The sequence below is a fragment of the Miniopterus schreibersii genome, assembly GCF_964146895.1.
Source record: "Miniopterus schreibersii genome assembly, chromosome: 5".
NCBI classification, from domain to species: Eukaryota; Metazoa; Chordata; class Mammalia; order Chiroptera; family Miniopteridae; genus Miniopterus; species Miniopterus schreibersii.
In genome coordinates, this window is record NC_138106.1 from 44,855,374 (window position 1) to 44,875,819 (window position 20,446).

At 38.6% G+C, this 20,446-nt stretch overlaps 1 protein-coding gene across 1 annotated transcript in view; it reads right to left on the reverse strand.

Moving 5' to 3' along the window:
• Positions 1-17,855, reverse strand: part of PAK2 (p21 (RAC1) activated kinase 2) — an 81,267-nt gene extending 63,412 nt beyond the window's left edge. Inside the window, exon 1 of the mRNA XM_081138766.1 lies at positions 17,558-17,855. The gene's annotated coding sequence lies outside the window, so the exon portion shown is untranslated. The remainder of the gene's footprint in view (positions 1-17,557) is intronic.
• Positions 17,856-20,446: the final 2,591 nt, after the last annotated feature.

Below are 20,446 nucleotides of genomic sequence, written 5' to 3' on the forward strand. Positions count from 1 at the left end.
ACTGATGAGTGGACAAATAAAATCTGGTATATCCACAATGGAATATTATACGGCCATAAAAGGGAATGAAGTACTTATATGTGCTACAATATGGATGAACCTTGAAAACACTGTGCTAAGTGAAAGAATCCAGTCACAAAAGACTACATATTATATAAATTCACATATAGGATCCACTTGTATGTCCAGAATTAGACAAATTTATAGAGATAGAAAATAGATTAGTGGTAACCTGGGGCAAGGGGAACAGTTTGGAGTCAATCTTGCTATTAGGTCCAAGATTTCTCTTTGGGGTAATGCAAATATTCTCGAATTAGTGCTGATGGCTGCACAACTTCATAAATATTGTTTAAAAACACACTTAGAAACCTTTTAAGCCCTGGTCAGTGTGCCTCAATTGGTTGGAGTGTCATACCATACACCAAGGGGTGGCGGGTTCAATTCCCAGTCAGGGCACATGCCTAGGTTGTGGGTTCAATCCTAGGTTGGGGAGCATGCCAGAGGCAACCGACTGATTTCTAATTAATTAAAATGAAAAATCTTTTAAGAGTAAAGTTTATTTTATATATATATATATATATATATATCTTTTCTTTAAATTTAAGGAAAAGAAACCATGGCAGGGCAGATGTAGACACAGAAAGCAAGAAGGACTGATGGAAGGAGAGGCGGAGGCAAGGATGGAGGGTTTGCCTCTAGTGAAGAGGAAAGACGCTCTAAAGAATATGCTGCAGTCTCCTACAGTAATTTGAAGAGTTCTAAAAATGACCTGAAAAATGGAAGCACATTAGAATAATCACACAGCCTTTCAAACAGGACTCCTCTGAAGGTGACAAAACTATTTATAGTTTTTGCTGTGTTCAGGAAAGGAATCCCTTGCGACTTCGAAGATGTACCTCCTACATTCTATGCTGCTGTTCTTCATATCTGAAAAAGGTTGACAGTCATCACTTCATTTTTTTTTAATTTTTTTTTAAGTATCTCTTTATTGATTTCAGAGAGACGAAGGGAGAGGGGGAGAGAGAGATAGAAACATCAATGATGAGAGAGTCATTGATCAGCTGCAGCCCACAACCCAGGCATGTGCCCTGACCGGGAATAGAACCCTGATCGCCTGGATCCTAAGTTGATGCTCAACCGCTGAGCCACGCCCGGCTGGGCATCACTTCATTTTTTTAAAGAACCAATGTCTCTAGAACACCTCTTTAAAAATTATTTATTTACTTATTTTTATTGATTTCAGAAAGAAGGAGGGAGTGGGGGGGGGAGAGAGGGAGAGGGAGAGGGGGACAGGGGGAGAGGGAGAGAGAAACATCAATGATGAGTCATTGATGGGCTGCATCCTGCACGCCCCCTACTAGGGATCGAGCCTGCCACCGGGGCACATGCCCTGACTGGGAATCAAACCCTGACTTCTGGTTCATAGTTCGACGCTCAACCACTAAGCCATGCAGGCCGGGCACTTTTTTTAAAATAAATTTTCTTTTATTTATTGACTTGAGAGAAACAACAATTTGTTGTTCTACCTATCGGCATATTCACTGGTTGATTCTGTTTGTTGTTGTTGCTGTTAATCCTCACCCAAGGATATTTTTCCATTGATTTTTGGGGGGGGGGGAGGGAGGGAGGGAGGGAGGGAGATTGATGTGAGAGACACATCAATAGGTTGCCTCCAGCATGCGCCCAGACAGGGGGAGGGGGGGATCCAACCTGCAACCCAGGTATGTGCCCTTAACTGTGAATCTAACCCTAAACCCTTCAATGGGCGGGCCTGACACTCTAACCGCTGAGCAAAACTGGCCAGGGCAACAGTCATCACTTTTTAAAAAATTAATTAAAAAGATATCAACCCTGCCTATCTGGATTACTTATTCTGCTACTAATATTTCTGATGACAGAAAATCATGGGAATAAAAATGTGTCTTTTTATCCGTTCTTTTATTTTCTGTAAATAGCCATCTTGGTTCTTCACACATAACCTTTCTGGAAGGGCTTCTGTTCAATAATCAATGATTCCATTTGCCTGGGACCTTGGGTGTTTTAGTCACTCTTTCTGTCCACCATCGCCACCTGTCACTTACTTAAAGTATTGGTTTAAATATCATTCTCAGAAAACCTTCTCTGACACCACCTCACTCCCAACCCATGTCCATTAGTTGATTCCCTTCTGCCTTAGCATTCATCACACTGGATTTGCTTTTTAAAATATTTTTATTTATTTTAGAGAGAAAGGGAGAGGGAGAGAGAGAAACATTGATGTGAGAGCCCAACATCAGTCAGCTCCCTCCTGCATGTGCCCTACCGGGGATCAATCCTGAAACCCGGGTATGTGCCCTGAATCGGCAACCTTTCCTTTCCAGTGCACAGGAAGATGCCCAACCGAGACACACGGGCCAGGGCTGGATTTGCTTTTTAAATGTCTTCTGTGTTATAAATTCCACAAGCATGGATACGGTGAGCATTTTGTTGACATTACATCACTAACACCTAGCACTATGTCTAGTCCACATGGCTAGGAGATGAGTATTTGTTGAATGAATAATCAATCAATGAAAAGGTTTATCTATGATGGAATCTTTAGCCCAGGGGAGATCCAGGAAAATCTGAAGATACACCCACACCTTGGCCGGTTTAGCTCAGTGGTTAGAGCATCAGGCCTCAGACTGAAGGGTCCTGGGTTTGATTCCAGCCAAGGGCACGTACCTCAGTACCTCGGTTGTAGGCTCAATCCCTGGCCCTGGTCGGTGGACAAGCGGAAGGCAACCAATGGATGTCTCTCTCTCACATCGAAGGTTCTCTCTCCCCCCCACCCCTTCCACTCCCTCTGAAAAGCAATGGAAAAAATATCCTCGGTAAGGATTAAAAAAAAAGATACACCCACTCTTCTATCTTCTTTAAGATCTCTATTTTAGAAAGCTACACCAATTAAATGCTCCATTTATCCACCGTATGTTCAGGATAAGATCAGCAGGACATTAAACAGTATAAATTCTCACTAGTCAACCTCTGTTAAAAGTATTCATCAATTTACAACAACAGATCATATTCCTACCCAGAAGATAGGATTCTAGGCAACAGGAACAATAAGTATGATCTAGCTCATGAGACAGCAAGGAGACAGGAGGGTATATGGTAGCAAATAGCAGGAAATAAGACTGTTGAGTGGGGTCAGAAAGACACAGATGCTGGGCCACAGGGAGAACCTGGAAATTTTAGAGATTTGGTTATAAGGTTTGGGGTTTTTTTTTAATTCTCCTAATAAAAGTAGTACATGGTGATTATAAAAACAAAAAATCTCAAACCAGGATAAAATCTAAACTAAAAAAATCGGTAATTCCACTTCCCAGAGAAACCTGCTTTTTATATTTTCAAGCTAGAAGCAGAGAAATGAAATGAAGAAATACACTCTTAATCAGTCTCTCCTAATTCAAATATTTATTTACTATATACAATGTGTCACATTCTGGAGATCAAGGCACTAAGGTTTAGTCTCCATTTTGAGCACGTCACACCATGAGGACAATAGTAACACAGGACTACTCTGCAACTGAGATGAGCTGATAGGGATGAGTGGAATGCAATGGAAAAGAGGGCCCAAAGCTCCTACTTACATGAGAGTAACTAGGCAAAGAAATCAGAATTGGCTTTTAAAGGATGAGAAGGCATCTGCCAGGCAAAGAAAGAAGAGGAAGGTCTCTATACAGAGGAAAGAAATTGTGTAAAGAAACTTTGTAATCTAAATGTGACCCTTCTTTTTTTTCTTCTTCCCCCTTGGCCTCCACCCAATCACTACACTAAAAAAGTGAAACAATGACTAGGCATGAAACTCAAAGAATGCATCAAAACTGCCTGTAAGGTAGTGAATGGGAAAGCTGGGAACAGCAAAAAGTAAGGTCAAAGATTACTGCCCTGGCTAGTGTGGCTCAATTGGTTGGAGAGACATCCCATGCACCAAAAGGTGAGGGTTCAATTCCTAGTCAGGGCACATACTCAGGTTGAAGGGTTTGGTCCCTGATTGGGAGACAACTGATCGATGTTTCTCTCTCTCTCCCCCTCTCTCTCTAAAACAAATAAAAACATATTTTTTAAAGAGTATTCAACTTCACTAGACACACGAGATTTTACTGGAACAAGATACCATTTTCCTATCCAAATGATAATCTATCAATTTAAGACCTTTGATTGAAAGATGAAGGTCAACAGCAGACTGATTACTTAAGTGGTTATTTAAATTTTTTTTAAAAGCCAAAAAAAACCCCAAAAATAAAAAAACCACCACCCAGAACTGACTTATGGTTAAAAATGCTATCAAATCCAAAGTCCCCATGCAGTCTGCTGCAAATTTCTATGAATACAACATATGTAAGATCTTTGAAGGATTTCCACTAGCTATAAAGTCACTCAATCTTAACTGAGAAAAGACCCATGACCCAGCCACATTCTATTTCAGAAAGAAAGTTCAACCATCTGCCTCAAAGAGAGGAAGATACCTTGTCCCCTCTCCACTAGCCATGCTTTTATTTAGAGATACAGTCAACCTAAAAGAAACTAGTAGTCAATCTTGCTTAAGCCAGCCAGCCATTTTTTGCTATGCAGAGGTGGGTTTTGTGGCAGCCAGAGTTCCTTACCTTCTACTCTGATCTTTCTACATACCATGGAGACTACCATGTAAGCTCCAGAAAAGCAAGGAAGTGTCTGTCCATGTGCCTGTGTGTATGTAAGAATCAGGGGGAGCTGTATACAAGCAGAAAAATGTGGATTGGCATACGGCTTCCTGGGAGGTGACGTTGTACAAGCAAAGTGTTGTGTTATGGGTACAGAGCCAGAAAAAGGAAGTGCCCAACAGCAGCACACGTTAGAAACCAGGCTAGGTTAAGATCCCACCATTCTCGCCCAGAATTATCATATTAGGTGAGTGTCTATTAATCACTGGAACTTAGGTACGAGCTGTGTATTTATCCTTCAGCAATACACCTAAGGAGAGGTTTCAACCGGAATCCCAGTCAACTGTAGAGGCAAGGACAACCCACAAAAGTTTCTGAGAAATGGACATCAGGTAATATATACAATAGCTATTCAAGGATGAATAAGCAGAAAAACTCCAACACTGACTCCAACCAAAAATAATCCAGCACAAGAAAGAGGAGAAATTACCCTTCACAGAGAAACAGCCTAACTTAGAAGGTGCACTACACTTAGGACAGAGAACCATCTTCCAAACACTGGCAAACTCTATGAAACAGGAACATATGGAGAGAAAAGACCAAGATGAAATAAGAGTAATTTAAAAAGAAAAGGGAGCAGGTTAAGTTTTTTAAAAATGCAAAGAAACTAAAATTTCAATAGCAGAAATGAAGCCCAATTGGAGGCAATAAAGGAAAATCAAATGAGTGATAAGGGTTACAACCATTTGAGAAGTTCACACACAAGACAGAAATGACAAGCCAGACTAATTATTATAAGTGTTTTTAAGGAAGAAAACAGAACTAAAGCAAAATAACCACAAATATTTCTGGAAATGAAAAAAGAACCAATTCTGAAAACTGTAAGGAGCTAATGAATCAGGCAACATCAATGAATATGTACAAGACATGATCTGTCAAAATTATTTCAATAAAAAGAAAACAGAAAATTCCTACCACGATCAGGAACAGGAAGCTCTGAATCAAACTAATTAATGTAAGGTGACAGAGAATGATATCTACAGAATTTCTAAGGACATTAGTGATAAAATTATTAAGTATGTCTTCCAATTACTACTAAAAATATTCGCTAAAAATGTACACTGACATACACGATGAATCATTTCAAAGGTTAAGATTGAGAAAAATGGCAATGAGCACTGAACCCACCTCAATGAAGTTTAAATCATTTTCTGAGAATTTTTATGAGTTTATTTGAGCCAGACTGATGACAACTGCGGGGAAGCAAGATCTCAAATGCTTCTAAATAATTTGTGTTAGCACTGAATGTAATCACCAAGATATGTCTTGAAAGAAGATGAAGTTAAAAGCATGACATGTACCAAAAATACACTAACAATATTCTGAGGCCCCAAGCTCACCATGGAAAGGGAAAAGGGAATAAAATGAGAATGGGTTAAGAGAAAAATAATCTTCAGATATAAGGAGAGTCAAAGTGTAATTTTCTTTTTTATGCTGACAAATCAGAAAAGTTTACTTTTTAAAATTTAGATTTATACTTGAATTCATTTAAACTATAAATTAATGCACTTTAAAAACAGGATGTACACATTCCAAATATTTGAAATAAAAGCAAGCCAAATATAATTTACAAAACAAAAAAGAGAAAACATCAACAGGTAACTGGATAAACAAAATGTAGTACATACATACAGTGGAATATTATTCAGTCGTGTAAAAAGGAGTGAGGTAGTAAAACATGCTGCAACATGTAAGAACCTTGAAAATATGCTACATGAAATAAGCCAAAAACAAAAGGCAAATATTGTATGATTCCACTTACATGGATCATCTAGAATAGGCAAAATCATGAGACAGAAAGTAGATCAGAAATAGGTTAATACGGGCTGGGTAGGGAGGAAGGGGGAGTTAGTGCTTAATGAGAATAGAAGTTCACTTGTAGAAGATAAAGTCCGAGAGATGGCAGGTGGTGATGGCTGCACAACATGTAAATGTACCAAATGCAAAGAACTGTATACTTAAAAATGGTTAACATGGTAATTTTATGTTATGTACATTTTAGATAAATTAAATAAGTACTGATGACTCATTAAAAAACAATAAGCATTAAATAAAAACAGAAACACACCCAACAGAATTCATTTTAACAATTCACAGAAATGTTTTAAACATTCATTCTGGATTAAAACAAAAATAAACTACACGTAATTTATTTTCTGTTGTTGGGTTTTTTTAAAGTGGTTTTTAAAAAATATTTTTTTATTGATTTCAGAGAGAGGGAGAAAGAAACATGGATGAGCGAGAAACATCGACTGGCTACCTCCTACATGCTCCCTACTGGGGACAGAGCCAGAAACCCAGGCATGTGCCCTGACTGGGAATTGAACTGGTGACCTCCTGGTGCATGGGGATGACACTCAACAAGCAACACTGGCCTGGCTAAACTATACATAAACTAAAAGAGGCACAACTAGCCCTGGCCAGGTAGCTCAGTTGGTTAGAGTGTTGTCCCCATAGGCTAAGGTTGTGGCTTCTATCCCCTGTCAGGGTGCATACAAGAAGCAACCAATGAATGCAATAAATAAGTGGAACAACAAATCAATGTTTCTTTCTCTCTCTCCACTTAAAATCAATAAATAAAAACTTAAAAAAAAAAAAAAAAGAAAGAAACAAATACAACTAGCCAAGCTGGAGTGGCTCAGTTGGTTGGAGCAACATCCCATATACCAAAAAAGGTTGCGGGTTCAATTCCCAGTCAGGGCACATACATACCTAGGTTGCAGGTTCGATTCCAGTAGGGTCGTGCACAGGGGGAAACTGATCACAATGATGTTTCTCTCTCTCTCTCTCTCTCTCTCCCCCCCCCCTTCCTTTCTCTCTAAAATCAATAAACATTTCCTCAGGTGAGTATTTAAAAAAAATGAGAGATACAACTAAAACAAAATGGCATGAAAGGACAAAGTTGTATAGTACGTAATTGAACAAAGAAAGACAGTATAGAGAGAAATTTAAGATAAGTAAAATATAAGGTTAAAAGAATTAAAAATAACATTAATTTTTACTGATGAGTATAGAACTTACACCTGCACCAAATAATATTGTATGAAAACACATGATAAAAATCATTAGAATCAAGTGCTGGCTGGTGTGGCGCAGTTGGTTGGAGCATTGTTCTGTATACTGAAAGGTTGTGGATTTGACTCTCAGTCAGGGCACATGCTCAGGTTGTGAGTTTGGTCCCATCAGGGTGCGTACTCTCTCTCCCTTCCTCTCTCTAATATCAATAAACATACCCTCAGATGAAGATTTTTAAAAAATCTTTAGTCAAGAGAATGAAACACAAGTTACAGATGGGAAGAAAATATGTGCAGAAGAAATATATGATTTAAAGGAAGGTTACTCAAAATATACAAAGAATTCTTAAAACTCAACAATAAAAAAATGAACACCACAATTAAAAAATGGGCAAAAGATCTGAAGAGATACCTCACCAAAGATGATATATATACTACAGATGGCAAAGAAGCATTTAAAAAGAGGCTTAACATCATGCATCAGTAGGGAAGTACAAATTAAAACAATGAGATTCTACTACACACTTATTAGAATGCTAAAATCCAAAACACTGACACCACCAAATGCCAGTGAAGGTGTAGAGCAACTGTTGGTGAGAAAGCAAAATGGTACAGCCTCTTTGAAATACAATTTCATAGTTTTCTATAAAACTAAATATACTCTTACCATACAATCCAGCAATCATAGTCGTTAGTATTAACCCAAATCAGCTGAAAACTTATGCCCACACAAAATTAAACACAAATGTTGATAGCAGCTTTATACATAATTGCCAGATATGGAACTAACCAAGATATCCTTTTGTAGGTGAACAGATGAACAAACCGTGGTACACTTGAACAATGGAGTATTATTCATGCTAAAAAGGAATGAGCCATTGTGCCATGAAATGATACAGAGGAAACTTAAATGAGTATTGCTAAGTGAAAGAAGTCAAGATGAGGAGGTTACATACTATATGATTCCAACTATATGACATTCTGAAAAGCACAAAACTATGGAGATAGTTAAAGCCTCCCAGTGGTTGTCAGGAGTTCCAAGTGAGGGGGGCAGGACGAATAGGTCCAGCACTATTTGGGGATTTTTAGGGTTGAAAAACTATTCTGTATGATACCATAATGATGGATACATGTCATTATAAATTTATCCACACCCATACACTATAAAACACCAAGAGTGAACCCTAATGTAAATTACAGACTTTGGTTGATAACGATGTGTCAATGTTGGTTCATCAATTGTAACAAATGTGTCACACACTGCAGGATGTTAATGATAGGAGAGGCTGAGGGGAGGGGAGAGCTCGAAATATATTGGAACTCTACTTTTTGCTCAACTTTGCTATGAGCCTAAAATTTCTGTATTAAATAAAGTGTATAATTTTTTTTAAAAATTAAATCACTAGGAATAAAACTGACGCTCTTTTACTCAACCAACATGCTTATTGTATACCTACTTGTTCTAAGCTCTGAATAAACTAATAAAAAAATAAATGAAAAAAATATCTTCAGATAGAAGTGCTGTAAAGAAAAACATACAGAAGGGCAAGAAGTTAGATACTGAACAGGGTAGGTTGAGGCTATTTTAGATGGCTTATCAGGGAAGGCCTCTTTAAAACTGTTATACATGAAGGGAAGATAGTACTCAGACAGAAGAAACAAAATTCCTGATGTGAGAACAAGCTCAGAAACAATGCTACCACTTAGCCTTTGACAAAATAAGATTAAAAAATTAATAAGGATTGTCATATAATTAATAAGATTAATAAGAAATAAGAAATCAAACAAGATAATTTAAATAAAGTTTAATTAACAGATACGTAACACTGTACCCTGCAAACAGAAAAAATATTCTTTTTAAGTTTCCAAAGAACACTTGCCGAAATGGATTATATTTTAAATCACAAAGAAACTCTTGATAAATTTAAAAGATATTTTAAAAGACTATAGTCGCAAGAAAAAAGAGTGAATAGTAATGTCCCAAATACCTCGAGTCAATGAGGAAATCAATCTAGAACTACCAACTATTTGTTTAGTAAATATAAAAATATCACTCGCCCAGCCCGGCCGGGCGTGGCTCAGCCGTTGAGCGTTGACCTGGGATCCAGGTGATCGGGGTTCGATTCCCAGTCAGGGCACATGCCCCGGTTGTGGGCTCGATCAATGACTCTCTCATCATTGATGTTTCTGTCTCTCTCTCTCCCTCTCCTTTCCTCTCTCTGAAATGAATAAAGATATTTTTTTTTTAAATAATAATAAAATAAAATAAAAACACAGATTTAAAAAAATATATATATATATCACTCGCCCAACTGGTGCAACTCAGTGGTTGAGCATCGACCTATGAACCAGGTCAGGGTTCAATTCCCAGTCAAGGCACATGCCCGGGTTTCAGGCTCAATCCCCAGTAGGGGGACATGCAGGAAGCAGCCAATCAATAACTCATCATTTATGTTTCTATTTCTCTCTCCGTCTCCCTTCCTCTCTCTGAAATCAATAAAAACATATTATTATTTTTAAAAAGTATCATTCATTTAAATTATAGAGTGCAGCCAAAGCTGTACTCAAAGGTAAATTAAGAGCGCTAAATGTTTTCATTCTTTTAAACAAAGGAACTAAGAATTTAACGAGTTTTTAAAACGTATAACAAAAATAATGAAAACAAGCAGGAAGAGCAAAATAAAGAGAACAGTAGAAACCAGAGAATCAGAACACCAATAGAATAACTCTCAAAGCTGGCTATAAAAAATCACTAAGACAAACAATTGGCAAATAAAATTTTAAAAATAACGAAATCACAAATAAGAGATGGACATAGTCCTGGCTAATGTGGCTCAGTTGGTTGGAGTGCCCTCCCAACACCAAAAGGTTGAAAGGTCGTGGGTTTGAGTCCTGGTAAGGGCAAATACCCAGGTTGCAGGCTTGATCCCTGGTCCAGGTGTGTGCCGGGAGGCAATGAATCAATATTTCATGGAAATGCTCCTCTCTCTCTTTTAAAAACAAAAACCAAACAAAAAAAACATGTCTTCAGGTGAGGATTAATAAAAAATAAAAGAAAGATGGAAATAGACACCAGATTCTAATAAGAAAATATTGGATACATCTATATAACAAATTTGAAAAAAATTTTTTTTAAATATACCTTTATTGATTTCAGAGAGAGGAAAGGAGAGGGAGAGAGATAGAAACATCAATGATGAGAGAGTCATTGATCGGCTGCCTCCCACATGCCCCCAACTGGGGATTGAGCCATCAACCCAGGCATGTGCCCTGACCGGGAATCGAACCCCCATCACCTGGATCCTAGGTTGATGCTCAACCGCTGAGCCACACCAGGCCAGGCTGAAAATCTTAATGTGTCATCTGTGGAAATAGAAATTATCAAAACTAACTCATGAATACTTCAAGATTCCTCAAAAGACTACAGAAGTAACTCCAGGAGTTACCATATGGCCCGTATATACTCATTAAACTAAATTTTTATAATACTCTCTATCCTTTCGACAAATTCTATACACCTGACTAACATGAGTAGGTTTTGGTTCCTCATATGCCTTTGGTTATCAGTAAATTTATTATTATATACCCTTCTCAGTAGTTAAAAGAAGAAAAACCTTATCATCTACTAAGTAAGTGTTACAAAAACATTTGATAAAATTCAAAAGCCATTCCTATTTTCTGTAAAGTAGGAATAGAATAAAATAATAAAGAATCTCTAGCCCTGGCTGGGTGGCTCAGTTGGTTGGAGCATCGTCCCATACACCAAAAGGTTGCAGGTTTGATTCTGGTAGAGCACATACCTAGGTTGTGGGTTTGATTCCCAGTGGGGGCACGTATGGGAGGAAACTGATTGATGTTTCTCACATTGACGTTCTCTCTAAGATCAATAAAAACATATCCTACGATGAGGATTTAAAAAAAAAAGAATTTCTCTAAAACCAACAGCCGCCATCATTCTTAATTGTAAAAATACCAGAGATGTTCCAAGACAATTATCATCTCTCTTACTTAACCATGTCTTGGAGATTCTGCCCAATGTAATAAAGAGCTGAAATAGAAATTAATATTTTGACTATTGGAAAGGAGGCAAAAGTTATTAGTATTATTTTCACAGACAATGAACAAGGAAAACAAAAGTAAATAAAATTTTATTGAAGTCCAGAGAGATAATAAAAGTAACGGTAAACAAAAAAATCTAGTTACTTCTATATGCTTAACAAATAAAATGAGATTCACATTTCTAGTGATAGTGTACATCAAACTTCTCTGAAGGGTCAATTTAATACTTTTAAATGCTATACCTTTTCATTCAGTAATTCCACTTCCGCAAATACAGTCTAAAGTAATAATCAGGAATAGAATGATACTCACCATAGCATTATTTATATAAAATATTGGAAATACGCCCTAGCACGTTTGGCTCAGTGGATAGAGCGTCGGCCCTCGAACTGAAGGGTCCCAGATTTGATTCTAGCTAAGGGCACATACCTCAGTTGCAGGCTCGATCCCTGGCCCCTGTCAGGGTGCACGCGGGAGGCAACCAATTAATATGCCTCTCTCACATCAATGTTTCTCTCTCTCTCTCCCCCTTCACTCTCTGAAAAGCAATGGAAGAAATATCCGTGGGTGAGAATTAAAATATATACATACTGGAAATAAGTTACACATTTAGTAATAAGAAAATGATGAAACTAAGGCACAGCTCTATAATGGTATGTTAGGTAAACATTAAAAAAAACACTTTCAGTCCTGGCCAGCTGGCTCAGGTGGTTGGAGTGTCATCCTGTGCGCCAAAAGGTTGTGGGTTAGATTCCCAGTCAGGGCATGTACAGGAGGCAGCTGATCGATGTTTCTCACATCATTGTTTCTCTTTCTTTCTCCCCCATCTTTTCCTCTCCCCCCCTTCCTCTCGCTCTAAAATCAATAAACATATCCTTGGGTGAGGATAAAAAAAATCATTTTTAAAAAGAATTTTTAAGGAAAACTTTCAAGATTTAATGTTAAGGTAAAAAAGCAAGATAGCAAATTACACAAAAGATGATACCAATTTTATAAAAGTAAACTATGTACACACATATATATAAAGAAGAAAAAGTACTAGCAGGCAACATACCAAAATAGCAACAGTAGTTATCATAGGTAATGAAATGAGGGTTTTTTTATATTTACTTTATTTTTTTCAAATATTTAATTAGGAAGGTGAAAAAAGTTTTAAAAAAAATTTACAACAGAGATACTTTATCAAACATCTGACTATATTTCCACTACTACATCTGCCTATGTAACTTCTTATTAAGCCTATGAATTACTAAATAATCTCAAAATTAAAAGGAATAGGAATTTTTAAAAGCTAAGATTATATCTTAAAATATACCTTGCTCTTAAGAAATAAATGCAAAATAAAACCTTCTATCTTTCCAGAACCTATTAAACATTTACATGAAATGGTATTACCAATGTAACAGCTTGATCAGAAAGATATTAATGCAGGTTAAAAGTGCCCAAATAGCTCATGGTCTCAGCACATTGGAAATAAAGGTTAGAGGTTAACATGTTAAAACAAATATGTAAGAACAGGAAGAACATCCAAACCATAGTGGAGGTCAGGAGAGGCTCCCACAGGAAGCTGCACTCAAAGGCCGATTCTGAGGATGAGGATGAGTTAAGCAGGTGCTGAGACAGGTCAAGAGGGGCACTTTCTCTCTTTTCAGGTGTGGTGCTTACGATAAAGCCATCACAATATTACTTTCTGAATCCCCATAATGCGACCAACTTTCATATCAACCTCAAACGCCTAAAAACATTTTTATACCTGTATTTTATTTCAGTAGCCAAACTATTATATTTTTAAAACTCTCTTACTTGCCCTCACCATGAACAAAAAAAGTCCAAAAGGATTAAAATTAAAATACAATTATTAAAAGTACAAGATAATATAGAATAATGTTTTCTGATAAAGGTGAAATGGGGAAGATCTTAAACAAAAGGCAAAGGACTTATATCTATTATGTATAAGGAGCATATACAATTAGGTAAGAAAGTATAGATTGGTTCTGCCTTTTAGTAAGTAAATTTGGCATCTACTGAAACTTGGAAATGTATACATTTAAGAATTTTTATATACTTGCATACATATGCATGTGCACAAAGATATAAGGAGTTCAGTAAGTCTTCAGTTTTAGTTGCTCAAACTTGAAACTAACGTAAATGATCATGAGTAATTAAAGTACAACTATATAATAGAACACCTCATGAATGTTGAACAATAAGATACAACTATATCACTGACACAGAAAAGAATATATAACAACAAGAGTTTTTAATTTTAAAAAACTACACACCTGGTAATTATTTCTAATTGCATAAATAAAAATTATTAACAGTGAGTATCTCTAAGGAATGAGACTAGAAAGTGAGGAAAAACTAATCTTCACTTTTTTACTCTAACTGAATTGCTTGAACCTTTTATAATAAGCATGTTCCTCTTCTGCAATTTAATTTTAAAATAAGGGGAAAAAACACTAGTCTGTTATGATGGTTATCCTTGAGGGCTGAGAATAAAATGATTTTTATCCTGTTCCTTAATAATTTTCACTACTTGCCAAATTTTGTATGAGAAATATGCATATTTTTTAATCAGAGAAGCCTGTATTTAAAAAAACACACCTGTATTGTATTTCAGTGGTGAAACTAATTTTTTTCCTGAAAAATAATTTTTAACAAGTAAAGTCTCAGGAACCTGGTCCTAAGATTCCAACCTCTTTCAGAAAGCAGTCTTAAATCTAAGCTTGGGGCCCAGCCTGCCTCAGCAGTTGAGCATCAACCTATATGAATCCAGGAGATGGTAGTTCGATTCCTGGTCAGGGCATATGCCAGAGTTGCAGGCTCCATCCCCAGCAGGGGGAGTGCAGGAGGCAACTGATCATCATTGATTCATCATTGATGTTTCTATCTCTCTCTGAAATCAATAAAGATATACTTTTTAAAAAAATCTAAGTTTGGGAGTAGAACATTTGCTGTAGAAGCAATTAAATGTAAAACCTATTTTAGAATGGAACATTAACATTTATTAAGCACTTAAGCATTGCATTTGCTAAGTATTTTATCTGCATTATCTCATTGCTATAAATAGCCTTTGAAATTTGTAGATACTGTTATTATTATTATTCCCATTTTACAGATGAAAAAAAATCAGGTCTTGAAAAGAATGCACATCTTGGCCAGGATCGAGTAGAAGAGCCAGGATTCAAACCCAGGTCTCCAGCTCCTAACCATCTGAGATACATGGAATAAGTAAGTACAAATGTACCTCAGAGATAACAAGCTAGAACTCAAATCTTTCGTGAGTGTTCAGATTGTCTACTGTTACTCAGGTTAGTGACCCTAAAATGAAGTAACAGTGAAACTCAATTCCAATCACAAAAGAAAACAATCAGTATTTCTTCAAGGCAACAGGAGCTATTTTTTCCTTCTCTTTCTGCTTCTACCAAAGTACAAGAAGGATACAAGGGACAACTCAGATGTGTAAGTAACTTAACACCTTCCCTCTTATTAGTCTGAAATTAATTAGCCCTCTAACTAGCTAGAACTAGGCTTTTGAAAACAAGTTGTTCAGAACCCTGAAGACTTAAACAAGGCCCAGTTTCAAGTTTTCATCAAAAGTATAGAATTTAGAAAGCCAAAAGAAACATTATACTTGAATATGAGAATAATCAATATTAACAGATTAAACACAGGAAGGACTTAACAGTACCTACTTATTTTTATCCTTAGCTATTTGAACAAGTTCTCTCTTTTTTAAAAAGTTTCACTGAAAGTTTATCCTTAGCTACCTGAACAAGTTCTAAGTTTTCTCTTATAAGTGAAAAAGAAATATACACCACTGTTAACCATGTCTACTTGGAAACCAGCCTATCGCAAACATCAGAGAAACATAGGAACCCCTATTCATCTGTTTAGTAGATACATTCCAACTACAAACTTACTGTAACTTTATGAATTTGGTATTAAATGTCACAAAGTCCAGAAGAATAACTTCGCATAATTGGTAAACCAAGAATCAAGGTCCTAAGGGAAGCGGAATACCTAGGAGCTCTTTCTCAGTAAAAGTATCTGCTTATAGAAAGAACTAGCAGAGAGGCTGACATCACAAATCAAGTTTTACACTCCAACATTCTATACCTTGACCCCTTGCGCCAACATGACCTCCCATTAAGTTGGGGACAACTGACACTACAAAATTATGGCAGTATTGAAGCTCAGTACTAAGTCGTCAATGGACTATTTAGTGAAAACACAAAATTCATTGAATTTAGGTTAATGTCTTTCACCAAAACCTGAAAGTGGTTTTAACATATATTACAGGTCAAAAACATTTGAGGTTCACTTTTCACAATGTAAATCAGTGTTCTTTGTAAATCAGATTTAAAGGCCAAGAATGAAAGCACTGCCTTAAATCAATACCTTAAACAGGAGAACATGAACAAAACTTTCATTTTTATATATATTTCCCCCCACATATATATAAAATATATAGAGGTATTAGTGTGTTTTACAAATGCCACAGAGCATCTGGCACAGTTGACAAATTCTAATCTGCTTTAGAAATTACTATTCACTGCCTTCATCCCAATCTAACTTCATTTAATGTTATTCTTTTGTATTAAGTCTACCAAAACAAAACCTCTAGAGCAAATTCTTGTACATTTCAATATCCTGCCTACTTATAAGAGCGGAAGAGTCGAACAGAACGGGGGAAAAACGTGACGTGCACAACCTTGATCCAAAACACAGCTCGTCGTAGTCTAATTTTAGGCCTAACCATTTTGATTGTCTTTTTACAGGGGCTGAAAAAGAAAACTACAGATCACTTGTAAAGGAGAACTGAGATATTTATGTTAATGGGAGTTGGGATTATTTATGAAGGAGGAAATAAAATCACGCTCACACCAGAGAATTCCCATTAAAATTAGGATACAAGAAAAAGTACAGCCCCACAGCAACTGACAATGGTAATCACTTTTTACACTTCAGTTCTTGCATGAACTTTATCTTTAAAGAATTAGTCAAAAGGTTAAGTCCACTGAGGAATTTGTGGGAACGTGGTGAGTGTGTGTGTGTGCGTGGTTGTTAAAGATAGCCAAACATGGTTAAAAGCCAATCTTCACCTAAATTACCTAAAGAAGCAAATATTCACCTCCTGGCTGAAGATCAAAAAAAAAAAAAAAAAATTATAACAAGAAGATCCGAAAGTTCTGTTCTTAAGCGGAAGCCCTCAAACCCTCGGAAAACTACGTTTTTACCAATGCGGAATGTGGAAGAGATTAGGTTTTAGTTTAAAAGTGTAAAAGGACTCGAGACAATATGCCTGAGCAATAAAACTGGGATGAACAGAGCAGCAGCAAGGAGGGGCTGGGACTTAGTAAGACAGGAAAAATCCAAGAATAAAACCCGAGACGTCTGGTGGAACACCGAACACTACGCGGAGAAGAGGAGGAGGCTGAACGCGAGGGAAGGGAGGCGAAGAGAGGGCAGAGCCCGGGCGCGACTCGGGCCAGCGCAGGGCTGGGTCCAGGAAGAGTCAGACCTCACCGGCCCAGCAAACTCCCCACTCCGGGCAAAAGCTGAGAAGAAAACAGCCCTAGGGAGCAGACAATGAGCCACCGCCCCAGGAGCCGCGGCTCAGGCACGCAGGTGGCGGCGCCCCGGCCCTGCGCGCAGCAGGTCGGCTGCCCCGGGCCGCCAGCGCCTGCCAGGCCGCGGAGAAGGAAGAAGGAAGGAGAGAGGCAGCCCCGCGTCCCGGCCCGTCTGCCCACTTACCCCTGGCAAGGAAAGGTACCCGCCCAGCGAGGCGCCTCCGTCCGAGCTCCGGGCGGGCTGCGGAGCCGCCCCGGGCAAGCGCGCGGCGCGGGGCGGGGAGGGGACGGAAGGGGTAGCGGGGCGGGAAGTGGAGCCGCGCTGTAGCGCAGCCGCCGCTACCGCTAGGCCGAGCGGCAGCCAAGCCCCACGGGCGCTGGGAGGGGAGGGCAGGGAGTCTTCGGCAATGGCGACGGCCCCGGCTGGAAGGGAAGCGGAACAACCGCCGCCGCTGCGCGTGGCCACAACCCCGGGGGCGGGCGACGGCGGGGAGCGGGGATGGGCGGGGCCAGGACACCGCCCCTCCCGGCCCGAAGCCTGGAGCTCCAAGGAGGGGGAGGGCACCGCCTTCCAATGGGCGGGCTCGCGTGGGGGCTGCTGGGAGTTGTAGTCGGAGCTGTATACAGCTTCACTCTCTTTTGGGGCAGGGACAGGGTATGCTTTATATTGAGAGACAGCCAGTCCCTCATCTAATTAAACATTGTCTCCAGTCAGTTCTGTGCCAACCAAAGATGCCGACAGGTCTGCTACCATATGAATCTGCTGCAGGACATATGTTTCTGGGAATTCATCCATTATCCATTTTGCTTTTTACCTACAAACTACTATATTTTGCTGCTAAATTAAGTCCCACCTCCTTACAAATTAAGACCTCCATGTTTTATCCTTGGAGGAGTTATCAATGTATTCACTAATACTACGAATATTTGAGTGTTTAATATGCACCAGGAACTGCTAAGGCATCAGGGACAAGAATGAACACAAGTCACTTTGCCTTTGTGGAACTTACAAATATAAAAACACAATAATTAAAATAGTGATATCTGGTCTGAGGAAAAACTGGGGAGATTGCTTTGAAGAGCTTGACCAGTGAAGGCATCTTTAAGGAGGTAACATTTAAACTGAGAACAGAGAAAGAGAGCCATGAGAAGCACCCAGGAAAAGCATTCCAAGCAGGAGGAGGAAGAAAAGTGCTTGCTAAGGTCAGTTAAGAAGTTCTGTGTAGCCCAGCCATCATGGCTCAGTGGTTGAGCATGTACCAATGAACCAGGAGGTCAGGGTTAGATTTCTGGTCAGGGCACATGCTTGGGTTTCGAGCTGGATCTCCAGTAGGGGGCATGCAGGAGGCAGCTGATCAGTGACTCATCATTGATGTTTCTCTCCCTCCCTCTCCCTTCCTCTCTCTGAAATCAATAAAAAAATAAAAAAATAAAATAAAGGCCTGTGTAGCTGAAGCTTAGGGCATGAAAGAAGGGTAGTGTAGTATGAAAACACTAGATTCAGGTGAAGGATCTTGAATGTGGTAAGGAGTTTGGACCTTATTCCAAGAAGCTATTAAGTTTAAGCAGGGAAGTAATGTTATCTGGATTTAAGATCACTAGATTGCTATGTGGAGAATGGAGTACAGAGATGCAAGAGTAAAAGGGAAATGAACTAGGGAGGCAGTAATCATCACTGATACAAGGGAGATAGCAGTGGAAATGGAGAAAGGTAGCCAGACTGTGCTTATCTTCAATGTAGAGCAAAAAAATCTCAATTGATATGGAGAGTACAAAAGAAAAGAGCAGTATGGCACACTATTGGATAACCTTAAAAACAATCCCATTATTGACCTTGGCCAGGTACTCAGTTGGTTAGAACACTGTCCCTATATGCCAAGGTTGTGTGTTTGATCCCTGGTCAGGGCACATATAAGGAGCAACCAATGAATGAGTGGAACAAAAAAAATCAGTGTTTCTCTCTTCCTTCCTCTCTTTCACTTACCAGGATAAGTAAAAGAAATCTTCTCAAAACGTATCAAAGTGAGCCTGGCCGGCATGGCTCAGCAGTTGAGCACCGACCTATGATCCAGAAAATCGCTGTTCGATTCCCGGTCAGGGCACATGCCCAGGTTGCAGGCACAATCCCCAATGGGGGCGTGCAGGAGGCAGCTGATCCATGACACTCTCATTGATGTTTCTATCTCTGTCTCCTTCTCCCTTCCTCTCTCTGAAATCAATAAAGACACATTAAAATATATATATATCAAAGTGAAACTGCAAAATACCAAAGATAAAGCAACCAGAAAGAAAAGGCATATCCTATAAAGAAACAACTGCAACGATGGTTGCCAGTTGACAATGAAAAAATATTTTCAAAGTAACCAAGAGAAAATAACCAAATTTAGAAGTATATACCTAGCTAAATCATCAGTCATATGAGTGAAGGGAAAATAAAGATATCATCAAACAAAAACAGATATGTTACCAAAAATAGAGACCTACTAAAGGAACTCCTTACCAGAGGGAAAAGGGGGTTGAGGGAGGTAGAAGATGGTATGGGGGGGATAAATGGTGATGGAAGGAGACTTGGCTTGGGGTGGTGAACATACAATATATAGATGATGTATTATAGAATTGTATACCTGAAACATATATAATTTTATTAACCAATGTCACCCCCAATAAATTCAATAAAAAAGGAAATAAAGGAACTCCTTCAAAACACGTATTTCAGGCCCAACCAACATGGCTCAGTGGTTGAGCCTCTCCATGAACCAGATCATGGTTCAATTCCCAGTCAGGGCACATGCCTGAGTTTCAGGCTCAATCCCCAGTAGGGGGCGTGCAGGAGACAGCTGATCAATGACTCTCTCATCATTGATGTTTCTCTCTCTCTCCTCTCCCTTCCTCTCTCTGAAATCAATAAAAACACATATTAAAATAAACAAAACATATACTTCAGGAAGAAACTGATTCCAGAAGTAAAGTCTAAGATGCAAAAAATCACACAGATAGCTAAACTTACCATCCTATAACCAATTAGGCCAATGCTGAAGGCCAGACTTGGTCCATATTACTTCATTGTCTCTCA